Raw genomic sequence first — 15,540 nt, 5'->3', positions numbered from 1 at the left:
GGCCGGGTGCTGGCAAGTGGGACTAGATTGGTTTGGGATATCTGGTCGGCATGGACGGGTTGGACCAAAGGGTCTCTTTCCATGCTGTACATCTCTATGACTCTAAGGTGATTGAGGATGAATCTTGGGAAGCCATTACAGTTTAGTAATATAATATTTTCCTTGACCTTTCCTTGACAATAGAATTACTCCATAAAAATGAATTACTCCTGTTAAGGAAATATTTAGGAGACAGCACACATTATATCATGAGTTTCAGGGCAGTGTTGGAGAATGACTTACCACCATTCTAAGTAAGAAAAATCAGTTGGTGGAGAGCTGAGTTTTATGGGGCAAAAACCGAGCTGAGCAGGAATGATGGAAATAAGAGGTTGGTGGGAAAAACAGTAATTGAACAGTGTTCCACTTTCAAACAGTCGGTGGTTTGGGTACAGTCAAGGTACACACCCTCTAATGGAAAAAATAAGATCAACAAATCCAAAATCCCTGCATGACAAAGAGGTAGAAATTACCATTAATTTGGTAATTCAAATTCAGTCCAAAGATGTGCAGATTAGGTGGATTGGCCATGTTAAGTTGCCCATTCTGTCCAGGGATGTACAGGCTTGGTGAATTAGCCATGGAAAATGCGGGCTTATGGAGATAGAGTATGGGGCAGGTTCTGGATGAGATGCTGTTCAGAAGGTCAGTATAGACTCTATGGACTGAAAGCCTATTTCCACACTACAGGGGAACCTCAATTATCTGAAAATCGGATTATCCGAAGGAGATCTCAAGGTCCCAGTGGAAACATTATATCAAAGATGTGTTTCCAACAGTAATCGTGTCTTTTGTTAATGATGATTAAACAGGCACCGTCTCCAAAAGACTGACTGCCTGCCCTCTCTCTGTCCCCACACTTTCCCTGGAGTTCTACCCTAAACCACCCCACTTCCCCAGATAATCTCTCCTACATTGTCCTGTACAGGCAAAGGTGGAACCTGTCAAAAAGTTGCAGTAAAAAGTTGTGTGTGTGGCTGTGGCTATGTGTGCTATTTGGAGACTTACAGCACAAAGGCAGCTGCAGCATTCTTGTTGGTGTCTGGTCCAGCCGCCCTGGAGAGGGGGTGAGGAGGAAGCGGGTGGGGGTGCAGTGTTGGCCGGGGGAAGGTGTTGCACAGTGTAGGGGGCAGTTTTGGGAGCAAGGGGAGGTGTTACACAGGGTTGGGGGCTGGGGAGGGGGTTGGATGCGGGGCCTCATTCGTTATGTGCTGCTGCAGTCTCCTGAATGGGGAGCAGACTTTAAAAGTTCCAAGCCCCAGAGGAAAGGCATTTAATCAATTAACTGAATAATTGTTTATCCGAATGAAATAGTGCCTGCCCATCATGTTTGGATAATCGGGGTTCCCCTGTATAGAGATTCTATGATTCCATGATTAGAAAGAAAGTCTTATGACTGATGTCATTGAGAATCAAAATCAATGAGGTTTTGGGGAAAGGTGAAAAGCAAATAAGAAAAACGAAGCTAATCTTTATTAAAAAAAAACTTACAACTAGCATAAAGGTGAATCCTAATGTTTTCAATAGGCATATAAACAGTATGAAACTGATTAAAGGAGGAAAAAGGCCAATTAGAGACCAAAAAGAGAATTTTCACTTGGAAGCAGTGGGCATGGCTCAGGTGTTAAATGAACAAAACAGAAACTGCTGGAGAAACTCAGCAGGTCTGGCGTCAACTGTGAGAAGGAAGGAGTCAACATTTTGAGTCAGGTGACTCTTCAGAACCATTAAATTAATAGTTTGATCCCACTATACAAAAGAGCAGGATGCTGCTCCTGTCATGGTGACAGAAGAAAATTCTTATTACTATAAAGGTTCACAATTAAAAAGAAAGAAATCTTGGATAGATTGGCACTTAACATCATCAATGTACTAGGACTAAGTGAGGTGTATCCAAGAATTATGAAGGACGTGAGGGTAGAAATTGCAAGTCATGCTACCCTGGACTCTTGGGAGGTGCCAGAAGACTAGAGAACTGCAGACATTGTGGCCTTGATCAAGAAAGCTTGTAAGGATGATCCCAGAAATTATAGACCAGTTAGTTCAACTTTAGTGATTGGAAGCTTCCATTAAAAACATATTCAGGAGAGAGCTGGCAGTCATCAGTTGATCAGGAAAAGTCAGAATGGACTTCCAACAACTTGCAGGAGTTTTTGTGAAGAGGCACATGATGACACTATATTTTTAAGAGGCGTATTTTGTCTTTTTTTTAAATGAAGAAAGGTTATGTTAAAGGTGATGAGCGGTCTGCTCAAAGCCACTAAATAACTTGAGTCATTGGGGTTTTTCTTTAAAGTTGGAACAATAGAAGTAGCCTGAATGGTGGGGTCAAGCTCCCACAGAACCAGGATGCTTAGTTTTAGCTTTCAGCAATTGCTGGGAACTTAAAGTTGGATGTGGACGCTCTTATTCCTCTCTCTCTATTACAGCTAAAAGCTGGGGTTCTTTTACTGCTGCTAGAATTACATGTGAGACAATCTATTTTACTGAATTTGCCTTTGCCAACATTGTGTTTATGGGATCGCACTGTATTGGAACAGTTAATTAATAGGGGTTAATATATGTATCATTTTGTTAAGCATTTTGATAGCATCACAGTTAAGCCAATTTTTTTATTTTGTCTATTTTAAATGTGATATAAAAATGAAATTTCTTTTTCTTAAATTTGAGTAGCTTGACCAATCAAATTGCATCTGGAATGCAACAACTTACACTTAACTTACATTTCAAATGACAAAAAGCTAGGGTCTAAACTATTACCTTAATACATTTTTTAGAGGGTTTAGTCTGGTCCGTAACAAATTAGGGGTTCTTATTGGAATCAAAATCTCTAATGCCAGGTTACGGTTAGGATTATTGGACTCGTAGGCAGTGAGTGTGAATGTTTTTTTTATTTCAGGTGTTGCATTTGGTTGGTTTAAATTGGATGTGCATTGTGTAATAATGGCTCTTTCTGTCACTAAGAGTTTCCTGGAGGAGGAAGGAGTCACGTTGGGAGCTTTGCAGAAAGTGAGCAAGGCAACGTTTTTTGAATCGGCAGGAAGGCTGGGTTTGGGTTGCCTTTGTCCGTGCAAAAAGGGAGGGTAATTGCAGCAACAACTCAATATTTATAATTGCGAGAAATGCCATCGGAATCATTGGAATTAGTTAAAATTCAGTTGCAAATGAAGCAGCTTGAACGTGAAAAGGAAATGAAACCGTTTGAATTGCGATTGAAAGCAGAAGAAAAATAAAGAGAGAATAGTTCTAGCAGAGGAAAAAGTAAAAAGAAAGAATAGTTCTGGCAGAACAAAAAGAAAAGAGAAGGAAAGGCCTAGTAGAAGAAAGGGAGAAAGAGTCTTTTTGAACTTGGAACTGGAAGGTTGGAACTGGAAACTCAAAGTCGACTTAAAATGGTAGCGGTAGAGGTGAAAGGTCGGAGTAGTGATGAGGACAGTGATAGAACACAATCCCATTGTGACTAGAGGCCTGATGGGTGTTGTTTAAGCCTGTCCAAGTATTGCCTAAGTTCAACAAGAACGATGTTGAAGCCTTTTTCATTTCACTTGAAAAAGTGATTAAACGAGTGAAATGGCTGGTCACCATGTGGGTATTGTTGATTCAAACAAAGTTGGTAAGTAAACTAGTGAGATATTTGCATTACTATGAGAGGAGATATCTGGGGACGATGATGAGGTTAAAAAAAAATCTTGAGCATATGAACTAGTACCAGAAGCCTACAATGTTTTATGAATCTAAGGAGAAAACCTAGTCAAACATATTTAAAGTTTGAAATGATCAAACAAAGTAGCTTTAGTAGGTGAGTAAGGACATTGAAAATAGATCAAACAGTGGTTAGCACTGCTGCCTCACAGTGCCAGAGACCCGGGTTCAATTCCCGCCTCAGGCGACTCTCTGTGTGGAGTTTGCACATTCTCCCTGTGACTGTGTGGGTTTCCTCTGGGTGCTCCGGTTTCCTCCCACAATCCAAAAATGTGCAGGTTAGGTGGATTGGCCACGCTAAATTACCCATTGTGTTAGGTGAAGGGGTAATTGTAGGGGAATGAGTCTGGGTGGGTTGCGGGTCGGTGTGGACTTGTTGGGCCGAAGGGTCTGTTTCTACACTGTAAGTAATCTAATCTAATCTAATTATGAATTAGTGTATTCTTGCAAGATGATGAGAAGATAGAAAGACCTATTGGATATTTTTCCAGAAAATTTAATAACCATCAACAGAAAAATTCCGCAATTGAGAGAAGGAGACCTCGAGTTTAGTGTTGGCATTTCAACATTTATATTGCTAGTAATGTGTCTGAGACAATTGTATATACTGATGATGACCCATTAACGATTTGGCAAAATTTAAGGATGAAATTCCAGACTATTTAGATGGAGCTTATTATTGCAGCCATTCAGTTTGAAAATTATAATGTGTCAGGAGAAGTGAATGTAATTTCCAACGCATTGTCATGACTGTGATGAAGGGAGATGGAGATGTTTGGTGAGAGACTGAGAGAAACTGACTGAAATGGACTGTAGTGAATGCATGTTTAAAGACAATATAATGTATGTGTATTGTAATGTACTAATAGCGTGAGGCTAAAGGTTTATAAAAATGAAGCCGTTCATTTTTTAAGAGGGAAGATGTGATGATAATTTGGCTTTAAGTGGTGTAATTTGCCCTGGTTTTTATTATGTAAAAAAAATTGAGACAGAAATGCTGACTGGTCTGCTCCATGACAATAAATTAAGCAGCTTGTGAGTTCTTTGTATTTTTTAAGTTGGAATAATAGAAGCAGCCTGAATGGGTGAGGCTAAGCACCCGCAGAAACATGATCTTTAGTTTTAGCTTTCTGCAGTTCCTAGACTCTTGAAACCGGATGTGGAGTTCTTATTGCTCTCTCTGTTATAGCTAAAAGCTGAGGTTCTCTTCCTGCTGTTAGAATTGCATTTGAGACAATAAATTTTACTGAATTTGCCTCTGTCAAAGCTGTGTTTATGGGATGTTATTATATTGGAACAGTTGATTAGTAGTTAATAATATGTATTTTGTTAAGCATTTCAATAAACTTACAGTTAAGCTAATCCTTTTCTTTTTATTTTGTCTATTTTAATTGTGATGTAAAAATAAAGCCTATTTTGCTTAAGGTTGAGTAATTTGAATTGCATCTAGAATGCAACACCTTACCTTTAAAATGAGAAAAGGTTTGCATCTAGACTAGCTTCTTAATATATTTTGAGGGTGTTTGGTCTCGTTCACAATGAGGCAACAGAAATGTTAATGAGATATACAATAAACATAATGAGAAAAATTATAGGTCATGATATAAAAGGGGCAGGAGCAGTGTGGATACAGAAATGGTTGAGTGATAGGAAACAGAGAGTAATGGTCAGAGGATATTTTTAGCCAGGAGGAAAATTTCAAATAGAGTTGCCCAGTTGTCAGAATTAGGACCTTGTTTTTCTTATTATTGTTCTGGATCTTGGTGTGTCAGGGATAACTTCAAAATTTGCAGCTGACCTTAAATAGACGAATTGTAAACTGTAACAACAGTATGGATCTCCAGGAAAGCATTGATAAGTTGGTGGAGTGGGTAGGTAGGTGGTAGATGATGTTCAGTGCAATAATGTGTGAGGTGATGCACTTTTCTCAAAAGGATATTGAAAAATGATGTAAATAGGTAAATCCTAGAGGGAGTACAGGAACAGTGGGACTTGGACGTTTATGTGCACAGATCATGGAAGGTGGCAGAACAGATGGAGAGCGCAATGTTCTTGGCTTTATTAATAGGGGCATTGAGTACAAGTGTAAGGAAATAGGGTCTAAGGAAAATTTGGGGAACTGTAGCCAGGTAAGCCTTACATCACTGATGGGTATCCTGAGGGACAGTATTGACGTGCATTAGGAAAGGCAAGGATTGATTAGAGATAGTCAGCATGGCTTTGTATGTGAGAAATCATGTCTCACTAACTTAATTGACTATTTTGAAGAGGTGAAGATTAATGAAGGCAGAGTGGTAAACGTCTATATGGACTTCAGCAAAGCATTCAACATGGTTCCATGTGGAAATTTGTTTAGTAAGGTTAGGTGGGATCCAGGGGAGCTAGCCAAATGGATATAAAATTGACTTGAAGGTAGAAGACAGAGGGTAGTGGTGGAGGGTTGTTTTCAGACTGGAATCCTGTGAGAAGTGATGTGCCAAAAGGATCAGTAGCTGGTTCCGCAGATTTTCATCATTTATGTAAATTATTTTAATGTGAATGTGGGATGTGTGGTTAGTAAGTTGGAGATGACACCAAAATAGGTGATGTAGTGGACAGTGATTAAGTTTATATCAGTGTACACCAGGCCCTTGATCAATAGGCCAAGGAATGGCAGATGGAATTTAATTTAGATAACTGTGATGTGTTGCATTTTGGTAAGACAAACAGGGCAGGACTGAGACAGTTTATGGTACAGTCCTGGCGAGTGTTGCTGAACAAGGAGATCTAGAGGTGCTAGTGCATAGTTCCTTGAAAGTGGAGTGTCAAGTAGACAGGGTGGTGAAGAAGGCATTTGGCATGCTTGCCTTCATTGGTCAGAATATTTAAAGGAGTTGGGATATCATGTGCAGACATTGGTAAGGCCACTTTTAGATTACTGTGTACGATTCTGGTCGCCTTCTGTATGTAGCCTTCTATAGGAAGGATGTTAAACTTGAAATGCACAAGGATGTTTCTGGGACTGAGGGTGTGAGCTATAGGGAGAAGTTGAAAAGGCTGGAACCTTTTTCTCTGGAGCATGAATAGGGTGAATAGTCAAGGTCTTTTTTCCTCCGGTGGGTGTGCCCAAAACTAGAGGGCATAGGTTTAAGGAGAAAGGTTTAAAGAGCAGCCAGGGGGAGTTGTGGCAGCTGGCACAATTAATATTTAAAAGACATCTGGGTGAATATTTGAATAGGAAGGACTTAAAGGGATATGCGCCAAATTCTGGCAAATGGGACTCGGTCAGTGGAATATCCGGTGACCATGGATAAATAAGACCAAAGGGTCTGTTTCCATGCTATACGACTCTATGATTCTAATGTTGAAGTTGTATGAGACAATTATTAGACCTCAGCTGGAATGTAGTGTCCAGTTCTAGCTGCCACGTTATAGGAAAGATGTGCATGCCTTGGAGAGAGTACAGAAGTGATTTACAAGGTTCCCCTTGAGAGACTGATGAGCAAGTTTGGATCTCATGGAATACAGGGAGAACTAGCCATTTGGATACAGAACTGGCTCAAAGGTAGAAGACAGAGGTGCGGTGGAGGGTTGTTTTTCAGACTGGAGGCTTGTGACCAGTGGAGTGCCACAAGGATTGGTGCTGGGTCCTCTACTTTTTGTCATTTACATAAACGATTTGGATGCGAGCATAAGAGATACAGTTAGTAATTTTGCAGATGACACCAAAATTGGTGATGTTGTGGATAGTGAAGAGGGTTACTTCAGATTACAACAGGATCTGGACCAGATGGGCCAGTGGGCTGAGAAGTGGCAGATGGAGTTTAATTCAGATAAATGGGAGGTGCTGCATTTTGGGAAAGCAAATCTTAGCAGACTTATACACTCAATGGTAAGGTCCTAGGGAGTGTTGCTGAACAAAAAGAGACCTTGCAGTGCAGGTTCATAGCTCCTTGAAAGTGGAGTTGCAGGTAGATAGGATAGTGAAGAAGGTGTTTGGTATGCTTTCTTTTCTTGGTCAGGATATTGAGTCCAGGAGTTGGGAGGTCATGTTGCAGCTGTACAGGACATTGGTTAGGCCACTGTTGGAATATTGCGTGCAATTCTAGTCTCCTTCCTATCGGAAACATGCTGTGTAACTTGAAAGGGTTCAAAAAAGATTTACAAGGATGCTGCCAGGGAGAAGCTAAACAGGCTGGGGGCTGTTTTCCCTGGAGCGTCAGAGGCTGAGGGGTAAACTTTTAGAGGTTTGGCATGCATAGGGTAAATAGTGAAAGTCTTTTCCTTGGGGTCGGGGAGTGCAGAACAAGAGGGCATAGGTTTAGAGTAAGAGTGGAAAGATATAAAAGAGACCGAAGGGGCAACTTTTTCACGCACAGGGTGGTAGGGATATGGAATGAGCTGCCAGAAGAAGTGGTGGAGGCTGATAAAATTACAGCATTTAAGCGACATTTGAATGGCTATATGAATAGAGGAAGGGTTTGGAGAGATATGGGCAGGATGCTGGCAGGTGGGACTAGATTAGGTTGGGCTATCTGGTCGGCATGGATGGGTTGGACCAAAGGGTCTGTTTCCATGCTGTACATCTCTATTACTCTATAATAGTTCCAGGAATTAAAAAATTCTGTCATGACAATAAATTGAAGAAGTTGGTCTCAATAGAGAGATGACTGAGATGAAATTTGAAAGAGGTTTTCAAAATCATGAACTGGTTAGACAGATTAGATTAGAGAAGCTGATGCCACTCACAAAAGAAAAAAAAACAAGAAGATATAAGTTTAAAGTGATATGCAAATGAAGGAAAGGTGACACAAGAAAAAATATTTTTTCACCCAGCAAGTAGTTAGGGTATGGAGTGCACTGCCTGGAAGTTAGCGGAGGCAGATTTAAGAGTGCATTAGATAACAATCAGAACAGAAGTGGTGTGCAAGGATACAAGGAAAAGCCAGGAGACTGCCACTAAGTAATAAAGCTGATGGGCTGAATGGTCTCTTCCTGCACCATAACAACTCTGAAGTTCAGTGAAAAGTTGTCAAAATTGACAAATTTTATTTTGTATTTCCCACAACCAAAAGTCAGAAGCTTTTGACTGATCATTGAGATTGATTTCAAGCCCAGATCCAAGACGCAAAAATAACCTGCTAGCCAGCTATATCGTAACATTACTGATCTAACAGCAAATGTTATTGTTCCCTACTGTATGTTGTAAGAGTTTTGGACTGCTAAGTAGACTCTTGTCCTTTACTGTTGTCTTATCCTACTCATTTCTAAAATTTCTTTGGTATCACTGGAACTGAAAAATTTAAAATGGCATCTGTCTGGTGTTGTAACAGCCTCTGATTTCAAGTGGGCCAAAAATATGATACTGTATTTATTCCTGCTTTATTCAAATTTCAACATCTAGGCCATCTCTTAAAGATCCCAATCCATCCTGTTACCATCAAAAGTAATTTGCTGCTTTACACTAAAGTCTATATTTCAGATCTTGGAGTTACTTCTTCCTTCTGTTTAAATTTTCAACTTGCGCCAATTTCAAATGAAGATTTGTTCATGTTTGTTTGCTGTGATCATCCTTTTGAAGGACTAATAATATCGATCTTGGCTTTGGGCTATCATGAGATCTATATGACATCTTGTAGGGCAGTCTGTAACAAACCATATTCAGTGAAACAGCCTAATCTTGTTTATGTTTCAAGTTGACCATCTGGATCATTCTTCAAGATGTCTTTGCTTTTCTCAATCCTGTTGGTACTTTAATCTTCATGATAACTGTATCAGAGACAATTGGAATGAAATATTTCGTAACTCGGTCTTTCACATCTGGCAGTGCATTTTTGATTCAGGAGTGCCTGCTATTTGGTTTTTGTTTATAAACCTCCTTACTATAGGATTTGTGACGATCAGACCAAAGTATCTAAGCTGTCTTTATCATTGTAGGTAACCCTTACAAATCACTATCAGATGTTCTAAATTTAACTCTATTTTAAAGACACTTTTGCTCTTACATTTCCAGCATTTTGTTATTTTGGATCCCTGTTTACCTTTCTCTTGAAGCCTCTGAATCCTTGTTTGTATTGTCCTTTCATTCAAGAGACAATCGGAACTGACTTAGGAAGGGAAAAGGATGAAATTCTGAAGGGAGAATATAGAAGATTAGGCAGGAATTTAAAAAGGACGTCCTCCAGGTTAGTAATATCTTAGCTACGAGCTAATGAAGGTAGGAATAGGAGGATAGAGCAGATAAATGTGTGGCTGAGGAGCTGGTGCAGGGGAGAAGGGTTCACGTTTTTGGCTCATTGGAATCTCTTCTGGGATAGAAGTGACCTGTACAAGAAAAACTGATGGCACCTGAATTGGGAGGGGACTAATGTACTGGCAGGGAGATTTGCTAGAGCTACTCGGGAGGATTTAAACTGGGGGGTGCAGTGGGACCCAAGGAAATAGTGAGGAAAGAGCTCAATCTGAGACTGGTACAGTTGAGAACTGGAGTGAGTCAAACAGTCAGGACAGACAGGAACAAAGCGTAGAACAAGGTAGGACTGAAATTAAACTGCATTTACTTCAATGCGAAATGCCTGACAGGGAAGGCAAATGAACTCGGGGCATGGTTAGGAACATGGGAAGGGGATATCTTAGCAATTGCAGAAAAGTGTCTCAGGGATGCACAAGTCTGGCAGTTTAATGTTCCAGATTACAAATGCCAAAGGAAGGATAGAAAGGGAGGCAAGAGAGGATGGGGAGTGGTGTTTTTGATAAGGGATAGCATTGCTGCTGTATTTAGGGAGGATATTCCTGGGAGTCCATCTCAGGGAAGTTATTTGGGTGGAGAAATAAGAAAGGGATGATCACTTTATTGGGATTGTATTATAGATCTCCAATAGTTAGCAGGAAATTGAGAAACAAATTTGTAAGTAAGAATATGGTTATGGTACAGGACTGCCATACAGTTAAGGGTTTTGATGGAGAAGAATTTGTGTGTACAAGAACATTTTCTGATTTAGTATGTGGATGTACCTACTAGAGAAAGTGCAAAATCTGACCTACTCTTGGGAAATCAGTTCAGTCAGGTAACTGAGGTGACAGTGGGGGAGCACTTTGGGGCCAGTGACCATAATTCTATTAGTTTTAAAATAGTGATGGAAAAGGATAGACCGGATCTAAAAGTTGAAGTTCTAAATTGGTGGAAGGCTAATTTTGAGGTATTAAGCACAAACTTTCAAAAGCTGATTGGGGGCAGATGTTCGCAGGTAAAGGGACGGCTGGAAAATGGGAAGCCTTCAGAAATGATATAGAGTCCAGAGACAGTGTATTCCTGTTAGGGTGAAAGGAAAGGCTGCTAGGTGTAGGGAAAGCTGGATGACTAGAGAAATTGAGGTTTTGATTAGGAAAAAGAAGAAAGCATACATCAGGTATAGACAGGAGAAATTGAATGAATCCTTAGAGTATAAAGGCAGTAGGAATCTACTTGAGAGAAATCAGCAGGGCAAAAAGGGGATAGCTTTGGTAAATAGGGTTAAGGAGAATCCAAAAGGATTTTATCAATACATTAAGGACAAAAGGGTAACTAGGGAGAGAATAAGGCCCCTCAAAGATTAGCAGGACGGCCTATGTGTGGAGCCGCAGGAGATGGGGGAGGTATTAAACATGTAATTTGCATCAGTGTTTACTGTGGGGAAGGACGTGGAAGATTTAGAATGTGGGGCGTCGAGGGCTGAGGGGTGACCTTCCTCAGGGTTATAAAATCGTGAGGGGCATGGATAGAATAAATAGACAAGGTCTTTTCCCTGGGGTGGGGAATTCCAGAACTAGAGGGTGTAGGTTTAGGGTGAGAAGGGAAAAATAGAAAAGGGACCTAAGGGGCAACTGTGCGTGTATGGAATGATCTGCCAGAGAAGATGGTGGAGGATGATGTAACTACAGCCATTTAAAAGGTATCTGGATGTGCATATGAATAGAAAGGGTTTGGAGGGATATAGGCCAAGTGCTGGCAAATGGGACTAGATTAGGTTAAGATATCTGGTCAGCATGGATGGATTGGGCCAAAGGGTCTGTTTCTGTGCTGTACATCTCTGTGACACTACCTGTTGGGGGTGGGGGGCAGGGGTTGTTCTTTATTCTTTCTTTGGTTTCCTATCTATAGCTTGTGTGGCTTATTTGATTTTTGGGGATGTTTTTGAGTGGGGTTTTCTTTCTTTTTTCTTAGTTGCCTAATACTTGCTATGATTGTTATTTCGTAATTTGATATATTACTATCTTGTATTGTTTTATTAAGCGTATCTAGATGATGGTGTGGGGGGGGGGGTGCGGATGGGTCACCCACATTTAACTCCTGTTTAATAAGATACTGGAATTTATTTACTCCATTTTGTAATGCCTGGGCCAGGGGCAGGGCCCTAGCTGGGAGAGGTTATGGTGGGGTTATTGGAAGGTAGTAGTGCCCCCTGGGAGCAAGGAGGAAAGTCTTCTTTCAAATATGTTTTGTGTTAATTTTACTTAGGAGTAGTTCTTAATAGTGTTGATTTAACTTTTAAAGAGCTCTTTTATATGTGAATTTTTTATGGTCTTTATTCAATGTCTTTTGGGTGGAGTTCTTCCTCCTGGGGGGTCTCAGGCCTGCCTGGACGATCATAGCTAGCCATTCATTGAGGTGGTGCACCTGGAATGTCAAGGGGAGCCATTCGCCAATCAAAAGGAAAAAAATATTATCAAGTCTTAAAAAAGAAAGGGTTGATGTAGCTGTTTTACAGGAGACACATCTACTTGATAAGGAACACTCGAAGCTGCAACAGGGTGGGTTTGGCCAGGTGTTCTTTTCATCTTTCAGCTCAAAAAGTAGGGGAGTAGTCATTCTTGTTTGTAAGAACCTTCCCTTCCAAAGTTAATCCAGATAAAAGATGAGTTTAGACGGTATATATTGATTAAAGCCCTAATATATGGAGAGGAATACAGGATTTTGAATCTTTATCGTCCCCCTGCGCACCCTTCTAAATTTGTAATGGAAACGTTCTCTAAGTAGATGGCTTTTGGGGTCAGCCATACACTTATAAGGGGAGATTTTAATTGTCTTATTGACCCAGAGATGGACAGGATACCTAGGACCACTGTGGGCATATCTTTGAGATCTAAGCAACTGGCGGATCTGAACAAGGAGCTGGGACTGGTAGATGTGTGGAGGTGTCTCCATTCCCAGGGTAGAGACTTTCTACTCGAATCCACACAAGTTCCATACCAGAATTGATTTTTTTTTGTTCCCTCTACCCTTTTGAATTCGATACTGTCTTACAAAATAGATAGTGTAACTATTTCTGATCATGCTGCAGTATACATGGAAGTTAAGACGAGTGATGATGGGATAGGTCCCTGACATTGGCATATGGATCCTTTCTTATTGAAGGATAGCAAGAATATAAAGTATTTTTCGCAGGAATTTAAAACCTTCTAGGATATCAACTTAGGTACTGCCAGTAACCCTTCGATGATGTGGGAACCCACTAAGGCATATACGCAAGGCTTGGTCATCTCATATTCTGAGACCCGGAAAAGACAAAAGGGAGAGCAACAGTACCTGCCCGAGGCTCGCCTGAAGGCAGCTGAAATTGCATATGTTGATAGACCCTCCATTACTAAGCTACAGAGGATCACAGCCCTTAGGGCAGCCTTGACTACCGCACTTACTCAAACAGCAAAGATGGAAATATTATTCGTGAAGCAGAGATTATTTGAATATGGTGACCAGCCTGGCAGGTATCTAGTGTACCTTGCCAGAAAGAAAAAGGCTCCTCAAGCCACTATGTCCGTTAGAGAGAGTGCTACTACCCTGACTTGTGATCATAAAAAGATCAATACAGCCTTTAGAAAATTCTATTTTGAATTATATAAGTCGCAGGACTGTGAGGATAGAACTAGGAAGATGGAGTCTTTCTTTAAAAATCTGGCCCTTCCGAGCTTAACTTCGGAGCAGGTGTCGCTCTTGAATGCCTACTTGACAACCCAGGAAGCACAGGACGTGGTTAGGCAGCTTCAGAGTGGCAAAGCGCCTGGGCCAGGCAGATTCCAGGTTGAGTTCTATGAAGAATTTATAGGGGAACTAGCTGGGCCACTCAAATATGTACAACTATTCACACAGTCAACTATTCATTCTCGCCTTCATTGAGAGAAGCAAATATTTCTCTCATTCTCAAGAAGGGAAAGGCCCCAGAAGATTGCTCTTCATATAGACCCATATCCTTGTTAAATGTGGATTTTAAAATTCTCTCAAAAATGTTAGCATTAAGACTGGAAAGAGTTTTACCATTCATTATAAAAGAGGACCAGACGGGGTTTATAAAGGGTTGCAGGTCAACTAATAACATTAGAAGGGTCTTAAATATGATACTAGCCTACCAGCAGGAAGTAATACTGGGTTTAGTTGCCTCCCTAGATGCAGAGAAGGCATTTGATCGGGTAGAATGGCCATATCTTTTTTTAAACGCTGGAGCAGTTTGGTGTTGGAGAGGTCTTTACTAAATGGGTTTCAGTATTATATAATGATCCCAAAGCAGCAGTGATCACCAACGGTTTAAGTTCGGATAGCTTTAGCGTTGGCAGAGGCTGTTGCCAGGGATGTCCTCTCTCACCTTTATTATTTACACTAGTGATTGAACCACTAATAGAAGCTATACGAGCTGATCCTAATATAATGGCTCCAAGGGTTGGATCAGGCAAGCACAAAATTACTGTCTATGCAGATGATGTCCTCCTCTTCTTAAGTGATCCTTTGACATTCGTGCCCCAATTAATTCAAGTGGTCAATCTATTTGGTATGTTTTCAGGTTATAAAATCAATTTTATGAAATCGGAGGCCATGCCGTTGGGAGGCCTTGCCAGTATGTCCATTTTCCGGGCGGATCTTATTTTCCATTTTGGAAGGTTTTCTGTACTTAGGTATTTTTATTACTCCAGTGTTTGGTCAGCTATATAAAGCAAATAGCGTACACTTGTTAGAGAAAATAAGGCAGATCCTTCAACACTGGGAAGATCTCCCAATATCCTTAGTTAAGATGAATATTTTACCTTGTCTTCTATATCCTATGAGAATGCTCCCCTTGATGCTGCCATGACAGGCATTGCATTAGCTTTACAGTTGGCTCGGCTCCTTTGTTTGGAATCACAGATGGCCCCTTATCAAATTAGAAAATCTGCGGCTTCCACATGTAAGGGGAGGACTGGACTTTCCAGATTTCAGGAGGTACCAATTGAGCTCCATATTATCTTATGTAGCTGATTGGGTCCCTTGTGATCCACAATCAATCTGGTTAGATATTGAGACCTCCCAAGCAAAATGTCCCCATATCAATCTATTATTTATGGACAAGATGAGAGTTATTATGGACTATTGTAAAAACCCTATTGTACTAAATACAATCAAAGCCTGGAGGATAATGCGACAAGATGAGGGTAACCTGCAAAAAGTCTCCCCTTATACCCCCATAGTGGGAACATCGGGATTCCAGCCAGGGCTGACGCATGCTACGTTCAAAACTTGGGAGTCCAGAGGTATCTCCTGTTTGTGACACCTGTTCAATGGGGAGGTTATGATGTCCTTTGAGCAGCTGCACCGGAAGTTTGGACTGCCTAGCAAGGACCTCTTTCGGTATTTTCAAATACGAGACTTTACACAAAAGATGATCACACTGTTGGTCGATCCTTATAAATCAGAAATGGAAAGGAGAGTGCTTTGGCCATTGGGGCTGCCCTCGGTCAGTACTCTTTATCAATCATTAAGCAATAAGGTATCGAAGGACATGGAATGGTTATATAAAACCTGGAATCAAGAATTAG

General features: G+C 40.7%; 1 protein-coding gene across 2 annotated transcripts in view; it reads left to right on the top strand.

The window, feature by feature from the left end:
* The window catches only part of rev1 (REV1 DNA directed polymerase), a 139,228-nt gene that overhangs the window by 109,633 nt on the left and 14,055 nt on the right, over positions 1-15,540 (top strand). The window lies entirely within an intron of this gene.

This window comes from Hemiscyllium ocellatum, chromosome 6 (assembly GCF_020745735.1).
Source record: "Hemiscyllium ocellatum isolate sHemOce1 chromosome 6, sHemOce1.pat.X.cur, whole genome shotgun sequence".
Taxonomy (NCBI): domain Eukaryota; kingdom Metazoa; phylum Chordata; class Chondrichthyes; order Orectolobiformes; family Hemiscylliidae; genus Hemiscyllium; species Hemiscyllium ocellatum.
This window is presented reverse-complemented; position numbering and strand designations above follow the sequence as displayed.